Raw genomic sequence first — 11,115 nt, 5'->3', positions numbered from 1 at the left:
TTTGCGATCAAGAGTAGAAGACATTGTAGCATCCATTGATTGGATGTCTAGTGACATGTCACGTTTGGGACTGAGCTCTTCATCGTTAGGAGAGGTTGGATTGGCTGTCCATCGACGCCGACCTGGTTCAGTGGTGGACCTCCCAGAGTTGCTCCGTCACGACGAATCAAGATATGTGGAAAGCGATCATCCTCGTATTCTGGTGCATCTAGTGGCATGGGGATGATATGGTTTGCAACACTGTTGCGCCAGCCATAGGGCCATCAAATCCAAAAAAAGAAAATAGGAGGTGTATGATAGGTGGTGCCTAGCAGGCTGTTCGGTAGCGATTCTATTGGCTTTCTGTAACGGTTGCCTATCTGGTCGCTGAATGGAGATTATTACTCCTTTCGGTCATAAAAGGATGTTCCAACCTTGTCAAAATTTGGATGTACCTACATTCATTTATAGACGGAGGGAGAATTATTTTTTCCATTTGCGAGAAGCTGTCACATACACTGGCGTAACTATGTACAACTCGGGGGTGGGGGGGGGGGGCACCGCCCCCCAGCTTGTAGAAAATTAGTGAAGGAATTTTTTTTACATGGCTTGTAGTAGATTTATTTTTAGCATTTTGCCCCTTCAGATCATGAAGTTTTGTGGTTTGCCCCCAGATATTTTAGGAAGCTCCGCCACTGGTCACATAACTTACCGTTTACGGTGTTGTACATGCCCTCTTAGCACTTCTTTTTCTATACGGGCGGATGTGTATTCTAAGAGAAAATGATTTTCCTATCAACTGCATTCAGATTCTGATGCTATGAGAGGACAGATACAAACAACATAGTGTCTATCCTAAAAGTTCAGTGAAGCACCCAATGGACCATACTACCACGGCCTAACAAGAAAGGAGACAACCTATTCCAGTCCTTCTGGATGAACACCCATGCCAACTTGTCTCTGACGCACCGATGTGATCCAGTACAGATACTAAAAATCAGATCGGATCAAGCAAGATTAGTGCCTGCACCCAGCACAGCATAAACTAGTTTCAAAATAAGTAGTGCCTCCCCCGAGCAGAACCAAACCAAACCGAATCCACTCGGCCCTACCGTCTTTGCTTGTCATCTTCTCTTTCCTTATTATCAGAAAGAGAAGAGAGCCCAGGTACGGATATCCCAAGATACAAATACGACCTCCCCTAGCTACCAAAAAATGGAGATAAAGATGAATCTAAAGGTATAAACGATGCCCCCCATAGGGGGTCTCACAGCGATCTCCGATTCTGAGCCATTGGATCTTGCCAGCAGCTCTAAGACAGGGGATCTTGGCCATCAATTCTGGACAGCAGCACTCCCTTGATCAAGCCATGTAACAGCCATGGTCTACCCGTATGCAGCTGCGCTCGGGACCCATGTTTGTCCGGGTCCACTCGTCATTCACATGGGGTAAGTGTTGGTTGGGTCAAGCGCGACTAGAGGGTGTGAGACAACCAGCAGGCAAAGCCTCCCTTTTCACCGTGCGTGGTGCACCCGCCCAACCACTGATTTGTGGGCCTTCTTTACGTGGGCCCCGAACGTCAGCGACCGAGTGTACGTGAGCTTCTGTGGAAGTACAACCAAACAGTAACGCGCGGTGGCTGAGTTTGTGGTTTTGCTTGTCCTCCAGGGGCATTTTTGCCATATCGCATCCCCATTTCGTCCTTCTCCTCCACCGCCGTACGCGCGTGGCGGCTGGGAGGCGACGCCGTACGTGCTCGCTACAGCACAGTGTCGGCGAGGCCCCTTGGCCGCCAGCTCCTGCCCTTGTACATGGGGATTGGGGAGAGAGAACGAGAGCTCACACCCGAAACCCTATCTTCTCTTTTTCCCCCTTCTTCTTCCCTCGTCTGTCCTGTGGTATGGCGGCGCGCAGAGGAAAGGAGCAAGAAGCAGGAGGAAGGAGAGGAGCAAGCGGTGGTGGCGCGAATGGATCTGGCGGAACGCGGCGGGGGGTGACCAGGCGCGACGAAGGCGGAGGCCTCCCTGTCCACCCCGTGCCCGACCTAGAGTACCGTGGCGGCGACAAGATCCCGAGCGCGGTGGCGGCGTTGATCCCGCCGCCTCGTGCCTCACATAAGGAGGCAGCGCGGACGCGGGCGCCGCCGCTGTTAGAGCGCCACGGTCGCCGCCGGTCGCGGGCGTCGCCATGCCAAGAGCAGGAGAGCACACGTCGTCGAGCGGCGGCGTAGAGAGTGGTGGCCGCGCGCCGCCTTGAGAAGTTCGTCCACAGCCGGCGGGGCTCGAGATCTTCGTCGAGGGCGCTTCCCCCGCCTCGTCTTGCGCCGCCTCCCCTCCTCTCCCTGTGCTCCCCTCTTCCATTTTCGTCGCCTTCGCAGGGGAACTGTGCGAGCGCCGGCTGCCAGTCCCGCTCCCTCGCTCCCCAGGTGAGCTTTTTGCCGACGCGGGGAACCGCGCGAGCCGCCGCCTCGAGCTGATTGGCGGTTACCAGCGCCCTCCTCATCATCCCTCGAGCCTAGGACCAGGGCCCCGGGGCTGCAGCGGCGCTCCGCCTCTCCATCCCCTGACGGATGCGCGAGTGAATCCTGCGGAGATGGGGCACGCAAAGCCGGCCAGGTCCAGGCTGCGCGTGGAGTTCTTAGACGACAAGAGTTCATCGCTTACTGGATGCTAAAAGGTTTGTTTCGATCAGGATTTCTCGGTCACAGTGGTCGATTTGATCTCGCGTTTGACCACTTGGATTTCCCATGTTATTCATTTGCCTTGCAGATTGTTTGTTGCGTCCTGGTGTCTTCGTGGGAGTAACATGGGCCACGGCAGCGGTTGAGTTCAAATGGAAACTCAGGTACCCAATCTTCTCTCTTTCGGTCTTTCCTCATAATTGTCTCTTAGTTTAATCCTCACAAATGATAAATCATGTTTCTGCACGTTCTATATATCTTGGGCAGAACCAGGAGATTGATCTCAAATTTGTTTCCTGCTCTTTCAATAATTTTGTTGGACAAATGTGAATAGAACATGAAACAAATTTATTTCCTGTTTCTTCAAGTAATTCAGGTAGTGCTTACGAAATATATGTAATTATATTGCACATTTTATTTGTCAGAAAAAATATGCCTAACCTTTTTATTTCATATATGTTGATATATAGGAGGACCTAGACGGCTGCCGTCCTAGAGAAAGATGAGGACGTCCGCCCGCCACCATGGATTTCGCCGGCTCGACCATAGATTTTTTGTCTCTGTCCCATCATCTTCACCTCTGGCCGCATTGGTTCTGACCTGATCTTCCGCATCACAGCCTGGATGTCACCAGCGTCATGAGATCAGGTGTTCGGGGCTAAACATCGATGGCGTTGTTGATCTCCAGGTTTGCCTCCCTCTCTGTGTTTTCATGTGCGTGCGTGTGTGATGGCTAACAATTCACCTTCTTCCTCCAACATCTCAGAATGTAGTTTGACTATGTTAGTCAGGCTCCATAGTTCGATGCATCTACAAAAGATATGAATATTGGATTTGGTCCATTAAGTTTTTGTTCAAGAACGACAATTTCATTTTTGCCAAAAACACCCTGCGATGGTCGTGATCTCTGCTTCCTAACCTTCCTGAAGTGGTATCTCTCCAGGTCATAATGATGATATTACTCAATACATGTTGAGTTAAAACTGCTTTTTTCTATACCACATCAAGAGTATATTCATGAGTTTTTGTAGCTATATGTCCATTAGTTTTGTTCTCATATTAGTTTACAGTATTTTTGGTTGTCAGAAATAACAATGTAATCTCAATTTGAGGCACTTGGCATATCAGAAGATGATGATCTGGAAGGAGATGATGATTTGGAAGGGAACATACAATTAGATATATCATATTTATTCTTGCATATTATATTATGATGAATTGCATTAATCAGATCCGATCACCTAAAGTTTTTCTTGCAAAGTTGTAGACGGAAAATATGTCAGCAATGATCAAGACATGGATAAGATGTAAGAGCGAGTGCAGAAATATATAAGCCCTACCCGTTCTGAACTAAACTTGGCAGAAGAAAATTTCTTTTATTAAAGAAAAAAATTCTCCTTTATCAAATGTCTGTTAGTATTTTAAATATAACCATCTTACTGCTGGGTTCGTAATATTTGGAAAACTGCTGAATGCTTATTTGATTAACTAAATAGAAAGTTGCAAAGACGATGTTTAGAACATAATAGACCATCATTACTGCTAATAATGTGACATGCTTCTTATGCTGGTGATTTATCTTCCTGTGCTATCTATTATTCCCTTTCATCTTTCTCTTATAAGTTAGGTTCCCACTTCCTATCCTTGCCATATGTACATGTCATATTGTGATACATCTACCAATGCTTTATATCTATTGATATGTTCTTTGTTTATGACTTGTAGCTCTTGGTTACCCTTTTTAAGCTGACTGTATTTGGTTGTCCTTTTTGTTAGTTGCCTATGTATTTGTTTGTATTAGTTCCCCATAAGCTTTGTGTTTTCCTAACATGCTGCAACTTCTAATATGCATTATTTATTAGGTGTTCACGATATCTTGCCTATGCAATTGATATGGTATTGTTCATTCACTTTGTGCATCGTTATATTTGAGTAATTTGACTATGTGATGTGATTGTGTTACATTATTGGTAGGACAAGGGGTCTTTTGATGAGAGACGGAGACAGAGGGCAGCTAGGTATAGAAGGGCGACGGAGGATATGCCACGATCTGCAAGGTAATGATTTTTGTACGATTGGACAAGTTATATGCTGTTTCCCTCCACTATTATTTGACTACATGCTAATTTTCAAGAATTACTAGGGATTTTTTCCTCTAATGTTTTGGTTTACCCCATCATTTAAAAGTATTAGTCAAAAATATCCTTTTCTTTTACAAAGCATGTGAAAATAGTCAGTTCCCCATAATCACATCAGTAGAAGAATTTCCAATATTTTTTAAAAAATTATGATTTCAAATGTATTATTTAGAGATAGTCCGTATAGTGACCGGTGGTACACTGCTGGGGTTCATTCATTGAGTAGACATGACCAGTTTCTTTTGACACCATTGAACCATTTGAATGATCTATGGCTGCATCAGTTGCACCAGTTGCCTTCGCCCTGATCCTGATCCCATTCACAATCAGTGGATACCCTGGAGTGCTGGTTGATGCTAAACAAGTTTTGAGGTTTTTTTGCAAAGTGTATTGTCCGACGCTTTTTTAGGATCAGAAGGAGTACATGTTTTGGAGTAAAATGCATTCATTACTTGCTGCAGGTAATCAGTTAACTGCAGATAATATTGATTGGAAGAAGCAGATGAATTAATTGCTGGTTGGAATGCGCTTCATAACATGGCGCCTTTGACCTAAGTTTTTTCTGCCTGGTGTAACGTGAATAAGCAGGTTGGGCAGAGTTTCCTGTAATCATGAAAAAATCCATTCCATATATTAGAATAATTTCACCACATAGCACTTAACCAGCTAGAACCAGAAAAACATAACTACCTTTCCAAGCTCATCATGATGTAGAGTTTCCATCCTATGTACCCTAAGGAGATTCATGTACATGGAAGAAAATGTAGGAGAGATTTATTAAAAATAGAGTAAATAGAAACTAGGGAAATATTAAAGGGGAGCTTGGGATAAGTTCATGGACATATGAATACTAAAAGTACAGCCTAGAAGCCAAAACATGCATCAACATTTCTCCGGTTCAAGGCCTTCAGACGAGCAATGCTTGCAGTTGCACATGATTTAGCCTAGAGAAAAATGGATAACTTCAATAATAGGGATAGTGAAAATAACATTTAGCTGCAAATGCAAGGGTGTGTGCGATTCTTGCCAATTATGCACCTTAAAAAATCATAGATGTGCATCATGGCGAACCTACAGAATTTCATGCAAATATATGATCAGATTTGCACTGTAAAAAATTGACAGGTGGTTGTTACATTAGTCAGAAAATAAGTAGGGAACATTTTGTCTTTGTTGTGCAGGCTATATTTCAATATATGATCATACTTTTGAATGATTCTTTCTAGGTGCTAATGTTACAACATGATGCACATGTATGAATTTTTTGATAATCTTAAGGTGCAAAATGAAGTAAACTGTAAACCCAAGACTGAAGCTTGCATGTACAAAATCTAATTTATTAATAATATGCATCATAATATAGAGAATATATCACATTATTACACATACCTTGTCGTATTCTTCTGATCAATGAGGAAATTCAGGACAAGCAGACAACAATATATTTCAATCTCAGGAAGGCCTTCCTGGATAGAAATCTGTGTTGATGCCCGTCGCCTCAACATCCATCTCAGTCTTATCTTCCTAAGAAGTAATATTATATCATCACCTAAATTAAGGAGTTCTGAACAATGTAACAATTTTTTTAAAGCAAATCTAACTTCAAACGTTATGTTTACTTAATTATGAAGCAGGTAAGAGGTCTACATTTGATCAGACTTCAAGGGTATCTTTGGTTCCTCACATAGATAAGCCATCTTAGAAAAATTAAGTTACCTTACACATATTTGGTAAAATACAACCTCCCGCTCCAAGTCGAGTAAAAAAAACTATTGTATTTACCATTTTTCTTCGGACGACTAGGTGGGACATTTTCCATTGTAGACTGGACTAGATGAAGGCCACTCTGTAGTCCGCATTAGCGTCTAAACGCTAAAGAGTTTTGTTTCTTGATCTATGTGAAGGTTTGCATAAGTTTAGGGCAAAGATGCACTTGGTTCCATGCAGGTTGTTTCACGTAGTCTGTGATATAAGAACACTGTTAGATGAGAGCAGGAAAAAATATACTATATAAATAGATGGTCAGTGCGTATTGTTTTGCTACCAGAACAAACTAGGTTTGCCATTCAAGTACTATATTACTGCAGATGGTTAGTGGGACGGTTTGTTCTCACTGTTGTACTACTATACTTTGGTTTATCACTTTATGTGGCTTTGGATGTAGTGCATCATAATTCAGTAAGATCACAATGTCCATATTTCTGTTTTTGCAATGTGTCGTCCTCTCTTAGTGGGACACGCTTTTATCCTATATCATTGTGTTTCTGTTTATTGGAAAGGATAGGAGTTATTGTAAGATGTGTTTTTTTATTGGCTTGTGTTATTGCTGCTTAGCTGGCCTGGGTTCATTCAATTGCATGTCGTGTCATCTATTTTTCATGTTTAGGCGCCTTTTTGTCTCTTTATTGTCAGCCTATCTTACCCCCCTTTTGTGTTTTTTACAGTGATGTTACATTTGGCTATATTATATTTCTTAGCATAGCTCTACATAGATATATTTGGGGACAGAGTAAACTTCGGTTTCATTTGTTTCAGGGGTGCTAATTCTTTGTCAGGTATTTCCTTTCTTTACCTTGTACCGCCAAGTATTTATCCATATAATATATACATGTTATTCTTCAATGCATTTACATGCTTTGTTTCTGATAAGGGTATGCCCGCTTGGTTCTTTCTTATCTTTTTTGAGTTTGTTCCTTCTTGCTATTTTGTTCTTCTCCTGCCAGCAAGTGGATAATTGATCACATGGATGAACAAATTAAACAACTTAGCGAGAAGTTGAAGATACAGAGCTGAAAACTCTGATCAGTGTCTCCTACAACAGGTGACTAACAAAGACAAGCAGATAAACGGACTTAGCAAGACCATGAATACTTTCATACACAATGTATGCAAGCATGCTGATTGGGTTCGGAAGATTATTCAAGATACCCTATATGAGAGGCTGGTCTGAAATGCAATATCAGGTCGTGCTTATTGAGCTGACATGGCTAACTCTGACTTGTGGCAGTTCACTGTTCAAGCAGCTAAGGAGATCCATACGGTCAGCATATGTCCATACAAATTGGAATTGAACTCCAAGAAGATGATCTGTTCCCTGTTACTGTTGGTTCTGAAGAAAAGGAATGCTTTTCATATTCATTTTGGGCCATCTCATGTTAATTTCTTTGATTATCTATAATTTATTAGAATTCACCATACATTGGCCTTTCTAAAGATTAGAACATCACCGTTTGCATCATTTCCAATCGATGACAACCATTTTCTATTTGAGTGCTTAAGCCACGCTTGATGTTGCTTACGTATTATCAATTTCTATAAATACTTAATATAGTGGTTTACAAGCCATTTACAAGGCTGGGGACATGCACCTGACTCGGGATTCCGGTTGATGCCCCATGGCTATGACAGGTCGGCAGGAACACTAACAAGGTCCATAGGCAACTTTTGTAGATGTTTATTTTGTTGTTCCTTCCTTAACTAGAACCATCGAGTGTTAGTTACTATAATATATTTCTCTACTTTCATCGAATGTTAGTTACCATAACATGTTTCTCTATTTTCTTGGTTATATGCAAGTGTTTGTTGCTCCGTTTGTAGTTTCTTGTGATGTATCATAACAATATCGTTTTGTATAAACCCTAAGAAATATATTATCATATTGGTGATTAAATTTTATCGTCGTTATACAAAATAAACATCGTCATGAGTTTCACGGGGTCGTGCGCCAAGGCGCACATCTAAATCTAGTAAGATAATAGGGGAGGTGGTGATGCAAGGACCAAAAGGACGTGATGACTTCTTCTCCTTCCTAGAGCTTCCATTTGACCACATCGATCAATTGATTAAGATTTACCAATAATTGAGCAGTTGTATATAGTTTATCTCTCGGTCATATCTAGGTTGGATCTAGCGTACGTACGTACTGCATAAGTACGGTACTCATCCTGTCAGTATTCTATTGCTCCATTGCGTGGCAGTTGTTACGGAGTCTCGCACAAGTACATGCGGTTGGAAAGTCAGACCTGAACGTTCGTACGGTACGAACCAGTCACGGAGAGAAAAGTCAATGCTGGTTGCCTGGTTCATCAATCATCATGCACAACTCAGATCGTTTTGAAGAGCCTTCTGATCACACAAGAGCCCTTTCCGGATCAACGAAATTTAAAGACAAAAGTCGGCATTGCAATAGTACAACAAATGTTTCCGATGATAACTTCTCATCTCTTCTCAAGTTGAGTCCACCCGGTCCTCCGCCCTCAAATACGCGTACTTCTAACTTCGTATCGAGTCAACCTTATTTGAGTTTGACTGACTTTATAGAGATAGGTACCAACATATATAGTGTCAAATTGTTAGATTTTGAAACTCCATTTCAAAATAAATCCAATGATATTAATTAAATTTCTTAAATGTTGCTACATTTCCTTATAAAATCGGTCAATTTTTATATAAATTTGCCTTTTGACAAAGGTAGCGATACACTTATTCGAGGATGCAAGGAGTACTCCTGATTTCCAAACTCCTGTTTTTTTTTCTCTTTAATTCCTGATTTTTCTTGTGTGCCGTATCCAATGGCAACTTCTCTATAAATATGTACCCCCTTAAGATCTATAATAATAACTAGAATATAGCTATATATATCCCTATCTAGATAGAGTTGAACATCTTTTCTTTTGTACGAAGAAAATACTTTTACTTACTATACAATATTAACATGTCCTATATTTCCCAAAGTACTCTAAATGGCTGGAATCATGTATGTCCTTCGTGGACCAAGCAATTCCATGGAAAGTTTTGAGAGGAATGTGTGTTGAGGTGGTTTCTCCTTATTTTCTTCTCCTTGTCCAAAAGACGTGATAACTTTGTGAGAAAAAAAATTTCTCTCCCTCAACATGACAAATAAACGTGCGTTCGTGGTGGCATCATGTCATCATCGTTGTAACTTTGTTTTACTCCCTCCATCCTAAAAAAAAAACTGCTCAATTATTTCTATATAAGTTTGTATCTAGATAGAGTTGAGCAGTTTTTTAAGGAGGGAGCGCAAGAAAAATGAGCACAATAACGGTGGTGACGGTGCAATGTCGACACACCTCCTTGAGAAAGTAGATGATCGATTTGATTAAAATTTACGAACAAGAATTCAACTCTCCTATGGTTGGTCTCCGAGGCATCCTGCAGCTTGCATATGTACGGTACTACCTCTAGTTTTGATTAATTAACCAGAGTGCCAAAGTTGACCACGTACTCTTGATATATAACACATGGCGTAGCCAAAGGTACATTGTTAGATAATTATAACTGGGCTAGGCGCGTAGGAGTAGTCGTACGCCGTAGCACGTCCGTACGGAACGAATCATCGTCCAAATGTCAACGAAATGATGTCATCCTGAACGTCCCACTTGGACCTGCTGCTTGTTATCTAAACCTTGGTCGAGATATATTCCTCTTCGTATGGCGTACAGATGAGTAACCGAGTTTTTGTTTTGTTTTTATAAACAGGGGCTTTCCTCGAATTCCACTAAAAAATTATAGTGTTTTGCTACAACACCTTCGCAACGGAACGTCACCGGAACCACCAGGCTTAAGTTTTGGAATATAAAAAACTAAATCTAGAGACTACAACAAGAAAAATATGGAAACACAAAAGAAAAGCGCCCAGAACAGGAGTAAATCCTAGGAACGGGCAAAAATTCACACCCTGGCGACTCCACAGATCATCCAGTCATAGCCCAGGATTCTTTCTTCTCCTAGCAGCATCAATTACTTTCTTCCTACCTTCCTTTCAGATGATCTAGAACACACTTCAACCTGAAGAGCTTCAACCATTTTCTTCTACACCATCAGCCTAGGAGTCCTGAAGCCCAGCTCCCTTTTGTGTTAAACACTTTGGTTGCGACCCGCTTCACCAACTTTGTCAGAGCGTAACTGATTCATTAGACTCTATCTAGTTTTTTTTCGGCATTTTGAATGGTTGGATATTTCTTTTTCCATGCCACCAATTTTGATCATTGGAGCGACCGAAAGAGGCCACAAAATACATGTCTGTTGCTTTGTGATGCCTTTGTTTCACATGACTATATATGTGTCATCATTTCAGCATCATCTCATAGAAAAAATCTTATCCAGTAAGCATATTTTTCATACGGCTAGCGAAAAAATAAAGAAAAACTTTCCTGCAAATTTTTAATATTTGCTTCCACCGACGGAGCTATGTGTAACCTAGGGGCTACTAGCCCACAGGTTTCGAAAAACTTCCCGAAGGAATTTTATTTAGGGACTTATATGCAAAAAATGTTTATTCATTTGCCCTCGTCCCCT

The 11,115-nt window shown here is 41.6% G+C and overlaps 1 long non-coding RNA gene across 5 annotated transcripts; it reads left to right on the top strand.

The window, feature by feature from the left end:
• Positions 1–2,382: 2,382 nt before the first annotated feature.
• On the top strand, positions 2,383–8,149 carry LOC124657769. 5 transcript variants are annotated; one of them, XR_006988839.1, is made up of 6 exons: positions 2,383–2,655; positions 2,748–2,823; positions 3,130–4,555; positions 4,634–4,716; positions 7,242–7,352; positions 7,521–8,149. It is a non-coding gene; the product is annotated as an uncharacterized LOC124657769 (long non-coding RNA). The 5 variants fall into 5 exon arrangements; XR_006988837.1 differs by having other exon boundaries at positions 5,259–7,352; XR_006988838.1 differs by adding an exon at positions 5,259–5,385 and having other exon boundaries at positions 3,130–4,716.
• Positions 8,150–11,115: the final 2,966 nt, after the last annotated feature.

Source organism: Lolium rigidum, chromosome 5, assembly GCF_022539505.1.
Source record: "Lolium rigidum isolate FL_2022 chromosome 5, APGP_CSIRO_Lrig_0.1, whole genome shotgun sequence".
Taxonomy (NCBI): Eukaryota; Viridiplantae; Streptophyta; class Magnoliopsida; order Poales; family Poaceae; genus Lolium; species Lolium rigidum.
This window is presented reverse-complemented; position numbering and strand designations above follow the sequence as displayed.